The 19,225-nt window shown below is 44.4% G+C and overlaps 1 protein-coding gene across 1 annotated transcript in view; it reads left to right on the forward strand.

Annotated features, from left to right (window-relative positions):
- bnc2 (basonuclin zinc finger protein 2) overlaps window positions 1–19,225 on the forward strand; it is a 152,826-nt gene that overhangs the window by 49,205 nt on the left and 84,396 nt on the right. The window lies entirely within an intron of this gene.

Raw genomic sequence — 19,225 nt, forward strand, 5'->3', positions numbered from 1 at the left:
ATGTTTAATGTTCGCACTCTGATAACAGAAAAAATAAAATAAAAATTGGTCGCATCTGAGTTTCCCCGCCCCAAGGAGTCAAGCTCAAGTCAAGAGAGGGCAGTCAAGTCCTTCTGTCTGTTGTTTGGTAATTTACACACACACCTGCGTACACACATGCACGCTCTTGTTTCGGCCACTTTGCTGGAAATCTCCAACTAACCCCCACGTGCCTTTGATTTGTGAGCTCAGCCGATTCAGTCATACAGGCTCACAATCATTTAAAGTTACTGCTCAGGTGGGAGCCATGGATGTATGGTTGTGGTGTGTGAGTGTGTGTGTGTGTGTGTGTGTGTGTGAGAGAGAGAGAGAGAGCGTGGCAGACTCTGTGACTTCATTCATTTTAGTGGCTGAAAACTTTGCCCACACCTGTTCAACTTGCCATGTTAACATTCTCAAGTGGTCTTAGTCACATTAACGCTTTGAACCTCAAACACACACACACAGTCCATCTGCTATTTAAACTCCAGTAGAACCCAGTAAAGTTAAGATTCATTTTTATGTAGTTGGCTGTGCAGGTTCAGGGCTCTGAGCTGCTATGGACTTGAAGTGGCTGTAACTGCTTTAAATGGCAAAGCTGATTTCCTCTCATTCATAATATCTCTCCTCACCTGCACACTCGATCTGAACCACGTTATTAAATTATTACCTCTAATGTCCATCTTCTCTCTCGTCCTGTCTCGCTCTCTCTTCTCCGCTTGTGTATAAGTGATGTAAGTTATGATACGTATAGAGGAATGGGAAATGGAGATTGAGTTTTTTAAACTTGACACGAGAGGTGGTGCGGGCCGGTCTAACAGAGCCACAACTACATGTGGTTACATACTGGCATCAGAGGAGAGGATGACTATTGTTGCTCCTTTCAGACTCACTCGTGTTGTGTGCCTGTGGGTGTGCATGTGTCACTGAGAAGGTGCACATAACACTCAGTGTATGGTGAGGGAATCAAAGTAGAGCCTACACTGTTCATGTACTGAAATACACCCTGTCCTAAACACAAGAGGACAAGAAGTAAGGAAACACCGACATCAGGAAACCATATCTGAAATCCTTTTGAGAGAATATCTTGGTTTACGTGTGGACACATTTACGAATTACTAAAAAATGCTGTTTTAGTAAAGTCCACTCACCAGTGTTGTAGTCATAACTTCATAACTAAGTCACACATTCCAGTAATCCAATTTTTAAGACTAATGATCTTATTCTCATTTGCCTATGGAGTGTTTTATATAAACAGATAATATATATAATTTACACCTGCTGTCATGAACTGTTGCCTAGCAACAGCTGCTGTAAGCTCCATCAGACAGATGAGCACCAGAGAGACAGATGTAAATATACACATATATATATATATATTTTAAAGTCAAAAACTGAAGACAGGCAGAAGGCACCCATGGCTAGGTGAGAGTGAGAAAAAGTAGAGATAATATCATTAGTTTGTATCCACTCCACAGAATGATCATCAGTCACGATTAGAGCCGGATGCAAGTCTTTGCAAAGAGTCGAGTTGTTTTCTTTTTAGTTTCAACAACACTTTCAGACTGGAGTCGGACCAAGCCTCCAAGACTCACAGATCCACACAAGGCCGTGTACAGCCTCAGAACAAAAATGCTACATAATCCGATGACATCCTTCTCAGCGTATTGTTTACATGGCTCCAGCATTAATTGGGATCAGTTAATAATAGTGTACTTCCAGCTAAAGTTCATTTGCTCCTTTTTTTGGAGGCTTTTTTTTTTTGGAGCCTGTCAGACAGGTGACCTGATGCTGTGCTTCATCACCTCATCCGTTTTATGTGCACTGGCCTTTGCTTAATGACAAACCTCGTGAAACCCAGGTTCCGTGGTTACATAAATTGACATATTTAGTGCACATTTACTGTTTTATTTTTTTTCCTTCTCTTTCTTAATGGTACATTTTTACGGTTGGACGTCTGCTTTTACATTGCAAACTGTGCGTAAGTGTGTGTGACCACGGACGAGTCCTATATGGAAGCAATTACTGGCAGCGAGGGCCCTCAGACACCCACCGTGCCTCTCACTCTTAGCCAAACGGAATGCATCTCCCTCCCCCTTTTTCTTTCTCTTTCTGTCTCTCGTTCCCTCTGTCTCTTTTTTTACTACCTCTCTCGTTCCTTACCTCTCTCTCTCTTTTTCTTTTTCTCTCTGTGGACTAAATTACTTTCGTATGAGCCCCAACAAAGGGGCAAGGTGAGCCCCCCCCCCCCCCCCCCATTTTTTTTTTATTGGGAACAAAACCCCCACCATATTTTAATTCAAATCACACATTTCCAATTTGTGCAAACAAGCCCTGAAAATACCAGCACTAATTAGACTAAACCTAATGTGTGTGTGTGCCTGTGCTTACATGTGTGCATGCTGAATGAAAAGAGAGGCCATCTCCAGTTGCATTACTGTACAAGTTAGTATGCACTGCCAGAGCCTTTTAGGATATGAGTTTTTGGGGGGTCCCTGCATCATGTGGTTTGGGTGGACACGAGCTACATCAGTGTGCGTGTGTGACTTTTTGTTAAGGTGAACTTGTTTATTCAGAAGATCCCAATTCAAATTTCAAAATTTAATGCCTGAAACACCACAAGAAATTAAATTATGGGTCAAGCATTGACTGAAAAAAAACTAACCACAGATAAACTGGCAGAGAGCAGTGATGGGATTGCAGTTGTCAGGGTTTGGCAAACCGTTGTCACCCCCTCTCTTGTTACAGTAAAGCAAAGCTCAATGAAGGAATATTGTCAGCCCTGCCAGCGGTCTGTCCTCCTCTGTCTGTGGGAACTGAGAAGTCGGTATTTGCCATGTGTATACCCCTCCAAACTGACTCTAAATGAGATAAATAAGTTCAGACTAAATTGGCAGCTTACGTCCAAAGTGATTATTCTTGCCTTAATGTCTCTTCATTGGAATGGGAGAAGACTTGGCTTGCACGGGATACCGCGGGGTGTGGCAAGGCGGTCTTTTCCAACACAAAGAAGTGGCGAGTGATGGCAGCCAGAGTTTACTTGTCAAGGTTTTGAAACACGCACACGCAGCGTTCTCATGTGCTAACCCCGTCCTCTTCAAACAGTTTGTCTCTCCCTCCACACTCCTCCAAACTTGGCCCGTGACAGAGCCTTACATTCCCTTCCCATGAGTCCTAGTGTGGCTAGTCAGCAGAAGGACCCCAGATTGTGCTGGCTGCGACGCCGCCTGCCTCGTTTGGGAGCGTGCCTGGGCCCTCCGTCTCAGTAACCTTGGTTTGCCCCCTCTGTTTGTGAATTCCTGTCGCTCCAATAGGACCGCACTGTCCCCAGCAAAATGCTTTCTGGCAGTGGGCAGCTGGACGGACTGGTGGGAAAGTGAAGGAAAAGCTCGGATTGTCTTTCAGGCAAATAAATAAGGCATGATCGAAGTGCTTCACCTAAAAGTTATTTAATGACATTGTTGAATAAAAATGGAAAAGGGAGCGTGCAACGTCAACAGTCGCAAACAAGTGCCAATCACTGGTGACTAATCTCAGTTTTAGATACACATAATGACCACAGGCAGTTAAGAAAAAATGCTGCTTATCAGATCACCAGCACTTACTGCTGCCTTGCTCTGATACAATCCAGGATATGAGTGGTCCTTGACGTTGAGCAAAGAGTTGTGATTGGATGCAGGTCTTTCACATTTCATCCCGTGGCGGTGTTTTGTGTCTGCCAACACCCAGACTCTTGAGTGTTTAGCCTTCGCTGCTAGTTCTGCTGTCTAAGGAATTTCATGGGCTTGGTAATTTTTAGTTATGTCTCTCGCTCTGTTTCTTTACGCCTTTTCTCTCCTCCTTGTTTAAAATGATAGCTATTTGTGGTGCGGCACTGGGGTAGTTTGTGGGTTTTCGGAACGGCTGTATTATTCCAGTATTAGGTGTCTTTCACCATAATGTTTTAAGAGGCTTCCCCGGCTTATGATATCAGATGGCGTAAAATGGTTTAAATATTCTTCAAAACTTCAAATTAGAGTTTGGAGCAATCTATTGTATATTCTAATGCTGCTTCAATTAAATGGAAACTGATCACGAGTTAACAATGACCTTGGTGAGTAGGCTACTACTGCACATGTAAAAATAAATCTGAAGGGCTGAAGACCACATCTTTGACATTTAAAACATTTATTAATACCTCTGAATTCCACTTCTCATCTCGGCTTGAGGCTAGCTACTTGAGGCTAGCTCCTTGAGGCTAGCTCCTTGAGGTTATCTGCTTGAGGTTATCTGCTTGAGGCTAGCGGCTTGAGGCTGCATTAGCTGCTCCGAGCATAACACATCCAACCTATTACTGCACCGTCATTGTTTTTGCCCTGTTGGTAGGTTTGAGAGAAAGAACAAAATTTCAGGTTCTGATGCATTGCATTAATGAAAACTGCCCGTGTGAGTCTCACTTCGTAGAGTGCAAGCCTAAATCAGAGTACAGTTATTATGGAGTCTTGTTAGAAATACATGTCAACATTTTAGTAACTAAAGTCTTTCCTCTGTTTCCTAGGTTTAGTAAGAAAAAAAAATAAAATCATGGTTTGGGTCAAGTACACCAATCAGGCACAACATTATGACCACTGACAGGTGGTAAATAACATTGACCATCTGGTGACAATGCAATATTCTGCTGGGAAACTTTTGGACCTGGGATTCGTGTGGATGTTACTTAGACCCGATCAGGCACCCCCACCCCATAGTAAAGACATTCCTTGACGGCAGCAGCCATCCCCAGCTGCACACAAAAACACAAAAACAACTCAGAAAACATGAAAAACAGCACAAGGTGTTGACCTGGCCTCCAAATTCACTAGATCCCAAACTGATCAAGTATCTGTGGGATGCACTGGAACAAGCCTGATCCACAGAAGCCCCTCCCCTCAATCCATAGGACCCAAAGGCCCCCACTAACAACATTGTGTTGCCAGACTCCATTCTCTGATAAGTCACAATTGTTTTGGAGGCACAAGAGAGACCTACACAAATATTAGGAAATATTAGGAAGGTGGTCATAATGTTATGTGTGATCAGTGTATATGATTTAGGCACGAAGGACATTGCCTAGAGAAAACACCTTATTTTCAAAATCGTATTCTGTGTCCTTAAAGAGTGAATCACAAATCATACTCATACTTAATCACGCAATTTAATGTCTTCCATGTGACTGGTCTGTTAATCTGTTACCTTACATTTTTTTACCTGTTAATTTTAAGATGGAAACAATTTGTAAGTCAGTCAGTGGACTAAACTATTCAGACTGATCGACAATATTTTTCAAAAACACAAAATTGAGAGATTCATGTTTTTATCTGCCTCCTCCCTGTTAGTTCATTGCAAAATTATGTTTTGGACTTTTCAACATTTTCACAGTCTCCTGATTTAAAAAAAAAAAAAATATATCATTTGATAATTACAAATATCATTGACCAGTTAATAGATAAAGAAAGCATTCACTGGCTGCAGCCTTTGTTTAACCTGTTCATCTGTTTTCCTCAGTCTGCCTGTCTGCCCACATCCCTGCTGGTTCTTCCTCCTGTCTGTCTGTTTGCGTGACGGTCCACTGTGTCACAGCGCTACTAATGGCCATTGCTGAGCCAGCCACTTTCTAAATGACACCCTCCTCCGCTCAATACAGCTGCCCTGCAGTTACACACTCCTCTCCCCCTTTTTACTTTTCCTCCCTCCAGCCTCCACCACTTCCTCTCGCGCACTACGAGACGGTGGCTTCCCTCTCTAGCGGGGAGAAAAAGGAGCCTCTTGTCAGTTTTCTCTTAATATTTTCCACTCACCGTGCCTCTTGATGAAAGATCCTCGTCTTGTCTGACACACACACCCTTTCATACATCACATATCGCTGGCTGAACGACTGACTGACAGTGTACGACTGGAGCATCTTCTCCCTGCTGGTAGCAGCGCCCTCACCAACGCGATGCGTTCATTCATCATTCATTTCTCTCTTACTTCTTTCTTTCTATCTATTTTTCCCTCTTCACACCACTTTCCTTTCTCTCCTTTTTAATCACCTTTATCTCATGGTGTGTGTGTGTGTGTGTGTGTTAGCAGCAGAGGGTGGTGTAGCACATTTCCTCCATTGCGAGACAGAGCTATACTACAGATGTATGGTAGCCAAATTGAGTTTGGCCTTAGTTTGACTACAACCCTGCCAGACTAAACCCTGGATCAACACACACACATGATCACTCTCATTCTCTCCACATACCAGCTCTCCAGCCGCTGCATACCCCAGGTGCCATTTGGGTTTAATGTAGTTTGAATGACTTTATTAACTCTCAAAGGAAAAACAGTAGCAGTTGTGATGACTGAAGCATTCCTCTTGTGCTTCCTCTGACTCTCACTTTGCAGCGACCACACACACTCGCAAACTCCCCTCCTTTAAAAGTTCACTTGTTAATCAGCCAAGGGTTCTCCAGCATCCTAAAAGATGGCGGTGGCAACATTTTGGCACTGGCAGCTCATAACTGGATTGCTGTAATTATTCATTGGGAGAGTGATGCCTTCCAGGGGCGGAAGATTGATTAGGTTTGATATGCGACTTAGTGTAATCTGTCTTTGACCAGGGCTCCTGTCCAAATTGGCAGGAATTATAAAAAGAGAGGAAGTTATTTTTAAAAAAAGAAAGAAGAGACAAGTAAGCAGTGGAAGATAGAGGTGGGTGGACAAAGGGAAAGAGAGAAAGATTGAGGCGTATCCCGTGTCGTGTCTCTTGTGGCGCCCTTTGCCGTACACAAACCATCAATCTGCAAACAACAACAGCAGGGCGACATTTTGTTTACTCTTGAGCAAGGCACAAGCTAAATAAAGCCATTAAAACCTGAAAATACGGCATCTCTCATTGTCAGAATCATTGTGTGCTTGGTTTAAAGCATTCGTTTTCCAGGCGCATTTGGGGTATTTTTTATTTTTTTTTTTACTCCTTGCTTGTTTTGTCAGACCAGACCAGCGTGATCCTCGGTTGTCTCATTTTCCACGACTAAAGTGTGTCTTCAGTTAATCCTCCAGTGTAAGCATGGCAGAACTTAAAAGGCTCTGATTAGGCTGTTGTGTCCCACAGGTTAGCTAGATATAAACTCGTGACACACTCACAGTGCCCATACGTACCCCAGAGACCTCTCTTTGTGTTAATTAAAGGAGTCTCAACTGCAATTAGCAGGCTTTACAATGAGCGTACCCACAGATAAACACACATACGTGTGCACCCGCACGTATACACACAGAGATACGGATACATCCAAACTGTGAGTGCATTTACGAGCCCACAAACCTCCTTACGGTTGCTTAAGTATCACTATGCCATTGCATTCATTGTTAGGCTAACTATACCACGTTGTATTCAGCCGTAATGATGTTGAACGAGTGTGACATGTGTTTTTAGTCGTGACTATTGATGAGGCTTCAAAAACACCTTTTTTTTTAATTGCGATTTAGACTTTCAAAAATGTGCCACAAGGTCTCACAGTTTAACCGGGTTTAGTTTTAATTTAATAATAGCTGAAAATCAATTTGGATACTTCCAATACTTTTCTTGTGTTCAGAAAAAAAAAAAAAACATTTCTTAAAACCCCCTAAAATTACGGGTTTAATTCCAATTCACCTTTAATGTATAGCTTTACACATTATGTTTGCTTGAAGGCAAGGAAAAATAAAACCAAAATCATCTTCGAGCTTTGATGCCCTAGAAATGAGTAGCATTTAGCATTTATCTAAATAATACGTTTCGTGTCTGTTTGACCTTTGAAAGGTCACGCCAGTGTGCAGGACGAGAGGCATCTAGTGATAAAGTTACAAATCTCTACCAACTGGATACCTATCCTTTATCCCTCCCTTAACAAACATGTAGGAAAACCTACGTTGGCCATCGCTTCAGCGTAAAGACACGACCCTCTATTGAGCCAGTGTTTGGCTTGACTGTCTTCAGCTACGGTAGAAACATGGCAGCACAACATTCATTCATTCATTCATTCATCTTCTGTAACCGCTTGTTCCTGTTAAGGGTCGCGGGATCTGCTGGAGCCTGTCCCAGCTGTCATCGGGTGAGAGGCGCGGTACACCCTGGACAGGTTGCCAGTCTATCACAGGGCCAACACAGAGAGACAGACAACCATTCACACTCACATACACACCTACGGCCAATTTAGAATCACCAATTAACCTAACTGGCATGTCTTCGGATGGTGGGAGGAAGTCGGAGTACCCAGAGAGAACCCACGCAGACACAGGGAGAACATGCAAACTCCACACAGAAAGGCCCAGTCGGCCGATGGATTCGAACCCGGGACCTTCTCGCTGTGAGGCATCAGTGCTAAGCACCTCTCCACTGTGCCGCCCGGCAGCACAACAAACTCATCAAAAAAATAATAGGCGTATTTTAAAGGCCTTCTTTTAAAGTTAGACAGAATATCATGGGTTGAAAGAGAGGATGAGATATATGCTGCTGGAAGCAAACCTGCACCACTGCAGTGAGAGCTAAAGCCCATATAGGTACCCCTTGTAGGCCTTTTTTTAAGCATCTCATGTCTTTAATCTTATACTGTATGTGCATGAGAAGACTCTTGCAGAGTGGACCTGATACAGCCAGACAGAGAATCTCATCCTGTTGCAACCCCACAGACCCCAAGAACTGAGTGGCAGTGTTGCTCTCCCTGTTAGACTTGAACATAGAGTCTCAGGCCATGGTGGCCAAATGGCCCATCGCCCTGTCTCCTTATGTACCAAATTAGACCAGAGCTCTCCCAGTGTGCCGCAGCCTTGTCCACAGGAAATCAAGGCCAGGTGGAACTTAAGTGAACGAAGCCCCGCTTTGGCACATTCGAGCTGAAGAGATGGTGGCAAAAGCAAGCCCCCTCCTCCCCCCCAGAGCTTGTCAAAGGTTGAGAGAAGACACACACACAAACAGACACTTGCACAGGTGCGAATACCTATTTGCTGATGTTCACATGAGGGCAGAAACTCACAGTGGATAGGTGCTGTCAACTCTGTGGCAGTGCTGCTTAGCCACTCCATTCCCATATTTACTTATTTATTGGCAGCGGTGGCTGTGATGACAGAGCCACTCACTCTCAGAGAGCCCGCCAGGCTCCACGACATCCCTTCAAGCGGCAGCGTAAAAATTTTAAGAGCCCCAGGCCTGGTTTGACAATTTTGACGTGAGTTTGCATGTACTCGAGTTGTCGGGTGCATTCAGGGGGCTAACTGCTCTAATGTGTTTGCGCTCCTGCCTTATGAGTGTGTTTGTGTGTGTGTGTGTGTGTGTGTGTGTGTGTCTCAAAGCGAAGTGTCACTTAATAATTTAGTCGTTGGTTTCGTCCCCCTCACCATCCATCCATCCATTCACAGCCCTTTATGTCTCGCCTCTGGGAATGTGGAGGCCATTCCTCTGCCTCTCTGGGAGTGATTGAACAAGCAGAGACAGGTGACAGAATCTGGTGTGGTGGTGTGTGAGGACAAAGTGGGAAAGACTGACTGCACGAGAGAGAGAGTCGGACAGCGGAGTGAATATAAACACTATGAAAGAGACAAGCGTTAAAGGAGCTCCAGGGGATATTTGTGTGACCGGAGGACACTCATGTTTAATCTCAACTTTAATGTGCACACTAATAATTATTATAATGCAGGTTCATTACACATAGCCTTACGTCCATTGTGTCAATAAAGCCGTACTATATTTCTTATGCTTTAAAGCAATGCAACACAGACGCGGATATGGAATACGCGCCCACGCCTAACTATCCAACTACACACACATTCGCGCCCACAGCTGGGTTTCAGGCCTCCGTGCATGCCAGATGTAGACAGGACATCTTTTCTCTCTGCCTCTCTCCCTCATCAAGTTTTTCCAGACTAATAGGTTCTTGTTCTTTGCGGAAGTGGTTCTAAGTGAGAGCAGGAACTCGGAGCTTGCACGCCAGACCTGTGGCTACGGTCGTAATAATCAAATAATGTAACTTGGCCACGTGTAAGAATGTGTGTTAATACACAAGAGCTTTCAACAAAGTCTCCCAGTGCCAGTGGCCTCCTATATACTTTAATATGACTTGATGTTCACTTAACCCCCTCTTGTAATTGAAACCTGATGTTGGAATAATAATCGTTCCTTCATATTTTTTTTTCCTCTTTCTTCAGTCACAGAGCTGATTTTTGCTCGGTCTGTTCGATAGTATTCAGTTACAAGTCTTCGGGAGGAAGGGAGGTCAGCGATGGGCATTAAACCTCTCCATGGGTTCATTGGAAAATAAGCTACTAAACAACTTTTTAATGCCCTGATCGTTTGGCTGGAGCAGAATGTAGAATTAAAAATATATATATATTTATTACTTTTGAAGCTGCACTTCTGACTTTTCTTGACACATGCAGCTGGAGAAAAAAAAAAAAAGAGAGAAGCGGAAGGATGTGCAGGGAGCAAGAATTGAACCTAAACTTTGTCTTCCACTAAAATTCTCCGTCCTCGGAAGTGAAATCCCAAACCAAAACTTTGTTGCTTGTTTGCTGAATGGTTTCAGTACCACAGGATGATTTGTGTGACATTTATTTGGGAGTTTTTTTTGGCGAGAAGAATCACAAGTGTTTGTGTGTTTGTCGCGGTGTTAGCGGTTATGTTCCTTGTCATGTGTGCGCCATAAATAAAGACTCTCCTGGCTAATGTAACCCACATGTTTTTTTGTTCCCAGCTCAGCGTTTGTTTGCTGGGAGTTTTCAGATGGTACGCAGCCGTTTTGGACCAGATCTCAGCTTTTGTGAAGTCATTGATTTTTCTTTTTTTTTTCTTTTTATTTTTTACATCAAAAGCAGACGTGGACTTCCCTGTTACTCACAAAGGTTAACCGGCATAATGCGTGATTCCCATTACTTCACTACATCACCACTGAGCAGATGCACAGCTGGTAACTGATGACTTGTCTCAAAACACATTTGGGCAGAAAGTCATACCCAGACGAAAGCGTTACGCTGACAAATCCCCATTTGAACCATTCGACTGAACTTGACTCATTTCTTACTGATTTCTCCAAATACAATCCCGGTGAAGTACAGATAGATTATGAGAAACTTTTGCAATAGTCTTATATCACAGCTCACTAGAAAACAAGGTGGAGACCTCGCCACAGCATGATGAAGACCTTCTTTGTTTGTTGTATTTTGTTAACCACAAGAAAGAGCCAATTAAAGAACACTGCGTGTGACTTCTAACGTTGCGGAGATCTCTTTGCACAACATATATCCCCGTAACAAGCCCCCATTTTTCTTTTAATGTAAGCACAGTTGTTGTTGTCAGAAATATTTTGGTGTCTTGCAAGACCTTCACCCATACTGCGCTTCACTAATCGTATGCAGATGCAGGTGTGGGAAAACGGGAGTTGGGATTTAGGAAACCAAAAAATGAAATAGTGTGTCGGAGCCAGCTTCTACTCTCTACTCTAAAGATATCTGAGGTAATATTTAGGTAATACATACAATGATTTATTTCTTAAATATTATCCAAAATCCTGCTTTTTTTTATTATTATTATTATTAAAAAAAGCCTTTTCTCAGGCTTCTCTGGTCAGTATTTTCTCTGAACAACACAAACAGCAATCCTCAAGCAAACAGTTATGAAGGTCACGGTAACAACCACCGACGCTAAACTTTCTTTTATCTGGGCCTCGGCAAAAGGAGAAAGTGTTCCAGTGAGTGTCAGAGGGAGCAGAAAGCTAAAAGAGGTAAAGACATATTAGTCAGGTCAGCAGGGAAAAGAGCGAATGGTTATGAGGCAGAGAGAGGAAGGGGGAAAAACAGAATAATGAGAGATAGAAAGTTTGCACCGAGAGGAGATAAGAAGAGAAGGAAGACACCGCGTAGAAGGACTTCGTCAAACTCTCAGCGTTGGGTTCGGTGGAGATCGGGTTGTCGGAGGGGGTGGGGTGTAAAATGGGGGCGCTGGCAGGGTTGCCACGGCAGCGTTCCGGATGGGCAGGCGGTCTCCTCTCATGGGGTGAGGGGGGACGTGGGCCTGTCAGGGAGCCTGGCAGGTAGAGACACAAGGCCCTGTGACTGGGGGGGAGCACGGGTCAGTGAGAGAGGACAGGACTGAGGGGATGGGAGGCGGCGGAGGGGTGAGGCGGAGGCCTGTCTGATGAGGTGAGGAGAGAGTGGAAGGGGTGGGAGACATGAGGGAAGTAAATGAGGGTGGAGGAGGAGGAGGCGAAGGGCTAGAGATGATTAGGAGAGAATTATCCAAGTGTGAGTGTGGATGAGCGTGGAGCAAAGAGAAGGAAAGAAGAGGGAGCACATTGAGAAGGGTGGACTCAGAGTGCACCAATTTACACATCTGTGAAATACCATGAAACTACCCATTAAGCAAATGATGCAACTCTTGATCCTCCCACACCTCTCAGCTCGTACTTTGATCCAACACAAACTTACATATAAAGCTTACTTATTTGCACCACAATGTACAATACAACCACAAAAGGGACGCATAAGTTTACCTTCTCTGCATTAAATCTACAGACCCATCAAGTCCTGCCTCACATGAACGTCTTTAGATGCAGTGGAGGTCAATGCATCTGGGGTCAGACTTCAGTCGGAACCATTCTCCACAGGAAAAGCTCTGTAAACTATGGATAATGGATCCAAGCACGGGAGGAAAGAGATTCTTAGAAAATTCGGTTATCAGTTTGCACACAGGAAATCTGCTTGTCTCGCTTCCTCCTGAGTAAAGTATATTCTTGAAAAACCTTAAAGGATTTCTTTTCGGCGAACAACGACGGCCTGCAGCCTTTGCTGCATGTCACTGCTCTCTCGCCTCACTACGCCCTGTCTCTCTCCACTGATAACAATCAAAAAATAAAGCCATAAAAGGAATTCTTTTTGTGTTAAAGCTGCAACAATAAACAGATAAATCAATTAATTGTGTGTCAGAAAGTGACAATGTAAGAAACAAAGTAAAAAACCTGGATATTAACCAGTCTTGGGTTTGGACTGTTGGCTGAACAAAATAAGTAATTTGATCATATCACCTTAAAATTCAGGTGAGTCAGCCCAGTCCACAATTTTTATCAATTGCTCCCCCAGAGGTTACCCGCCATAGCCTAAATCATGAGATACTTGGTAGATTCATAAATAATAAAAGTAATTACCAGCCCTGCTAACCTAAAAATATATAGATGTTTGTATGAATATAGTATATTTTTGGGGTAACAGACAGTGGTGTGTTTACTCCACACAAATCCAGTAAGTGTTATGTGTCTATGTGCACTGTGTGTGTACTGGGGTGAAAATGTTGTACAGAAAAGGGAAAGTGGAGGCCAACAGTTTGCTGTAATTCAGTGAGAAGAACAACAGTCTGGTCAGCTCGGTGCCTGCAGGGCCAGAGGTGAACGTGTGTATGAGTGCTGAGAGTGTGTGTGCGTGTGTGTGTGTGTGTGTGGGGCTGCTGATAAAATTGTAGTTTTGTCTCCTGACCCCGTGATTGGAGCCTCCCCTTCTTGAAGAAACAACTAGCATGTGGATTGCTTTTGTGCATAACTCGTGTCATTAGGTCACAAATTGCCAAACAGGCATTATCGCCGATTACGCTCTCAGCAGTTAACCTTTCGCCATTGCATATTGCCGACAAACACGGCTGAAATTTGTAAATAACTCATAAGACTCGGCGGAGACGCTCCGCTGGCATCACTTTCCTCTTGTTTTTTCACAAAGGTGCACTTATTAGAGGAGCTTAGATTGCTGTGATCAGTGACACGGGCAATCATGTGGCTCTCTCTGGTTTCTCTCAGACCTTTCAGTGCCCTTGTCTGCCTCTCTCTCCGTCTTTCTCCTCGTCTCCCTCTCTTCCACTATCACAAGTGGAGGGCTGTTATTGTCGGTGTCATATGATGTCTTGTGGCCCCGTAGTGGTAGTAGAACAGTGACAGTTCTATCCCTGTGCCATCTGATCGACATGCCGCTCCTTGTCACATGCACACACACTATGACCATAAATCAGGTCACCGACAGTACCAGCCCTCAGCCATGTGCTCCGGCTTCGGTCTCTAGTGTACTGCACGGAGGCTGCACTCACTTTTTTGGAAACGCCACTTCCCACCAGTGCTTAACCGTGGTTATTTTCATTTTCCCTTTGTTTAATTTGACCTGGAGTGAAACGAGACGCTTTCAATCTGGGGGGAAAAAAAAAGTTTGGAATGACTAAACAGCTGACGGGGTGAACTCTAGATGCTGCTTTCACGTGACAACCTGAAAAGAGCCACCGTCTCACCATCGTCCTCCTTAGCAACGAATCAACCTTTGTTTCTGCGGCACATAATCACCGACACAAATTACGTTGCTCCACTTTCCTCTATCTGCCCTCTGCTTCTGTCCTCCCATTTGACCTCTTTCTACTGTATACAATACCCCCCCACCCCACCCCACCCCTCCACCCCAACGTTCTCAAAAAAAACACACAAAACACAGAAAAATAACACAGCAGTGAAGCATCATAATTATGACTATTTGATGACCTCTGCAACTGATTCGTGCTCACTGTTGTTTGCCTGAACAGGTTTTCTCACTTTGCACGGAAAATGAAAAGCAAGGTACTTTGCCTCTCAAGACTCAAGAGCACAAAAAGGTGAATTGGTTCTCTTGAGACTGTTCTAACAGCTCAGTGCTGTCGTGCCCAATTTCTGGGCTATTTGACCCATTAGATGTCAGTGTTTGGGAAACAAACAGGGAGTGCTGAGAGGTTTGATGGGTATATAATAATGGAGGCTTAGTGATGGAGGGTGCCTTGTTGCAGTACAGTTACAGGACAAAAAGTCCAAGAATGTTTTAAAGCTCACTTCTACTTTGCGTGCGCCGCTTTTACCTGCCGTTCTCCATAAGCTTTTATTTTGCAATGTTCGATGTGGAAGCCATAAAACAAATACGTGAAATGTTAAAATGAAGAAAGTAAGAAGAGGAGAATGCAAACAGGAGACTGAAATGATTGAACGGATAAATGCACGGTTGTCATTTGTGTTATCTAAAACGGCATCAGCTCGACCGCCGGGCTCAGGGTCCATTTAGGGATGGTGGATGTCAGGAGTGCAGACTCTGTCTCCTGATGACCAGAATTTGATCGTCCGATAAGATGCTAGGAGACTAAAACTATCCTAAACCCATCATTATCTGATGTTTTCTATTTCTCAAGGCTGAGAATGAGAATAAAAGTATGAAGGAATAATAATATATCAAGTCTAAGATGAAAATCCGAAGAATAAATTCAAACAGCATGTGCGATCTTAATCAAATTATCAGTTATTGCTTATGTTAATTAAACAGTTGCTTACGCACAACAAGATCACACATGATGGAACCATCGTGCCTCCCAAACGATAACTTTTCCAGTCGTGGACGCCTCTCACATGCTCATGAATGTGTCACAAGCTCTGCGTTTGTTTTCGTGGGTCAAACATGTCGAGCGGCGCTATAGAAAATAAAAAGTCTCATGTTGCCGTCTGCAGGCTGTAAATTTGTCAAAAATGAGCCTTTTTTTCAACTTTTTTTTTTTTTAACAATATATATTGGCCCTTATTAAAAACTTACTTACATAATTTTTGGATGCGGTTTCACCCCCATTCTAATTACAAGCTCAGCCCTGTCACTCTTCGTCCCGTTCTGACGCCTCAGATTGTGGAAATGTACCCCGGACTGAGGGTGAGAGCCGCTTGGGAATAAGGATGCCGTGGCAGAGCTTTAACCTCATGCGCACACACACTAGTATCGATCAATACAAGCCTCAGTGATTGTTGCTACAGAGCAGGCTGCATTCAACGTACAGGGCTCCCCCTGTCACCCGTCAGTGGCAACGAAGGTGGAATACATCACACACGCACACACACACCCATCAGCCTCTGGGCTACTAACACACTGCCACCAACGCTGGCCTCTCCTCCTGTCTCACTCTCCATCTTTGCCCCCCTCCTCCTTTTTTATTTTTTTTTTTACTCTGCCTCTTTCTCTACCTCACTTTTCCTCTAATGAGTTGCAACACTGATAACGAGCCTGATGATCTTCCATTGATTCGGCTATCACTTGCTTGTCTGGTAATTGATCCGTAGCTGAGCCTCTAGTTAATTATATGGGCTTCGACATGGACCCCTGCCCCAGGGGGAATTCTCAAGTCCTGCACAATAATAGTTTTAATAAAGGAGCCTGAGGATCTCCAGTATCCTTTTTTTTTCTTCTTCTACCCTTTCCTGCTTCTACAGATTGTTTTTATCCTCCCATTTCCTTTTCCCACCCAAATTTCTCCATCCCCGTATTTTCGCTCCTGCACCACTTTTTTTGTTTCCGCTGTCATCAAGGCCATTACCTATCAGCAGAGGCAAAGGGGGGGAAGGGGGGAGAAAAAAAAGAGGGGAGAAACATGGAGGAAGAGTGAGCAGTATTGGCAGAGTCCACTCCTCCCTCCCACAAATAACAGCCATTAACCAGCCAGGTCAGAAGCTGAGCCACCAGCTTGACTTGAAACACTGAGTGCCACTCGAAAAAACCCACAGACTAGCACATTTACAGACGAGAGGGAGGGAGGGAGAGAGAGAGAGAGCAACAGAGAGAAAGGGGGGGGGGGGGGGTCTGGAAAGCAAAAAGGAACCTTGGCGGCTAAATTGTCACTTAATATAATTAGCCTAAGCCTCGTGCATTACCTTTTCAATATGTTGTTAAGAGCGGAGCCGCTGGTACGCGGACAAAAGGTGACACATTATGGCTATTACGACAACGCTGCTTGTGGCTACTGACAAGACACGGGCCACTATGCAGAAGATGAATGAGGAAAAGAATAGAAAAGGGAAGGTGATGTGGCCAACGTGGAAGTGGAGCGAAAAAATTGCAAGAGACAAAAAGCGCAGGGTGAGGACGGAAGGGAGCGAGGGTGCAAATTGAGCTTGAGACAAAAGACACAACTGCACATAGTCAGGGCGTTAAGACACACTGTACACTTTTCCTCTCCGCAAGCAGAAATCCCTTGTACATAACAGTAACGACCGGTGAGATAATCTCAGCAAAGGTTAACAGTGTACTGCCATTAGTACAGGGTACAAAAGGCTTTTAACAGACGAACCAAGCAGCTGTCTACAGCAATTTGCCACAAAATTTGAAGTGACTTATATATATCAGAAGCCATTTAATGTGGCAGAGGAAAGAAGTTCTGTCTCTTTCTCTTTTGTTCCTCTTTGCGGTGGGAAGATCACTGTGACATCTCCCTCTTGCTGCGGACCGAGGCACCTGGTCTGTCATTTCTCTAATGATAGTGGGGAGTAGGACAAGAGGGGAGATTTAAAGTAAAGGGGAAAAGGAAAGGAAAGGAAAGAGGGGTGGGAGAGGGAGTGAGGGGTGGGGGCTGTCTTCATTGTTTGAGATGTGTCCTGTGCCATGTCAAAGGAATCATAGATCTCATTTCTCTCTTTCTGTTTTATCCTCCTGTGTGTCTTTTTCTCCGCGTGCGCCTCCCTTTACTCCTCCATCCCTCATTTTATTCCCTCACCTTGGCTGCTGTGGGGACCAATTTGGCTAAAATGGAACCTCTTCCTCATTTTTTTCTTAATTAAAATCCGAGAGCCTCCGCGGAGCAGGAGAGCGGAGAGGAGGTGCCTGCGAGTGAGGGAGGGAGCGAGTGTGTGTGCGCGCGTTCGTGTGCTCGCTGGTGGCAGATTGCTTGCGTTCCATTAGTCCTTCATTAGAGTGGGCGAAAATCAAACAAAGACACGCAGAGTTTTCAGGGATATAACGAGTCCATTGATTTATTTTTTTCCATTGTTGTTGTTGTTGTTGTTTATAATTGCTTGCTTTTTAAAAAAAATAAGTGTCCTACTGACAAGAAAGATGATAATCAGCTGTGATAAAAGAGCATTTTTGCAGCTTGTGAACCTTTTTCATTTTTAAACAAAGAAACACTTGAGTTTGAAACAGTGGTGCATTTTCAAATTTAAGGCAGAAACTGAGCTCCTTTGCTAAGCACTGTGTGTGTGTTTGTCTGTGTGTGTGTGGCAGGACGGTCCCACAGGAGAACTAAGTTGCTCTGAGACGTGCCGGCCGCTCGCAGCGCAAATGGTAATAAGGCAGGGGGACAAACGCTCCCCCCTCTTTCTCCCCGCTCTGTGATGGCGCTTGCCCCCACCTTCCTGCCCCTAGCAGAGGAGGAGTGTATGTGTGTGTCTCGGTGTGTGTGTGTGTGTGTGCGTGTGTGAAGAAGTGTGCAGTGCGATGTCATTGAGCATCTCAGAGTGGAGCGGCACAGTTGACTCAGTTGAGCCTGCACTGGCCTCACACACACACACACACACTCTCGCTCTCTCCCTCTCTCTCCCTCTCTCACACTCACACACAGACCCTCAGTGAGTCGCCGTCTCTCTCACTCGCTCGCTCTCGCATGCTCTCGCACACACACATGCTCAGGCGCTCAGTTCAGTTCCTCCGTGGCTGCGGCGGAGTACAGAGGAGTCAGGGAGAGAGAGAAAGAGAGAGAGAGAGACAGGCAAGGGGAGAGGAGAAGAGAGAGGACAGGCGGCGGCACGGACGTAGAGAGAGGGACACAATCACAGACAGAGAGAGAGAGAGAGAAAAGGAGAGGGAGAGAGAGAGGAGCGGGAGGCAAGGAGAGCTGGATAGCTGGTGGCTCACTCCCACACCTCATCTTCACTTTGCTGGGACAGGCACAGAATTGATGGTAAGAGAAATCCATGCGTTTTACTGGATGACTGTTTGCTTTTATGGGACTTTTTTTGATTTTGATTTTTGGCTGTGATTTATTTTTTTTTTTTTGGTGTGATGCTGTCATTTTTCAGTTTCACATTTAGTTAGCTGTGTTTGGGCTGCAGTGTAGTAAGCGGTTTCTTTATTTCAAACTAAATTTGATTATTACGGGAAACAATTTAATAACTTCACAAACTCAGATTTATTTCCATCCTCCTGTGCGCATGTGTGCAGATGGCCGTTTCCAGGTTGTTTAACTTTTTCTTTCCTACTTTTTTTTTTTGTATATCTCAATGCCGCATGCTTTTGAACATGAGAATGCATGCATGCACGTAAACATGCGTTCCACTGTGTGTATTTGCATGTGGAGGTGTTTGTTTTGAGTCCATGTCCAAGTGCAAAGTGACTGACAGATGGATTACAGCAAAATCTGAGACCACGGGCAACAACATGCACCCCTCCTCACTAATTC

Source organism: Chelon labrosus (genome assembly GCF_963514085.1).
Source record: "Chelon labrosus genome assembly, chromosome: 2".
NCBI classification, from domain to species: domain Eukaryota; kingdom Metazoa; phylum Chordata; class Actinopteri; order Mugiliformes; family Mugilidae; genus Chelon; species Chelon labrosus.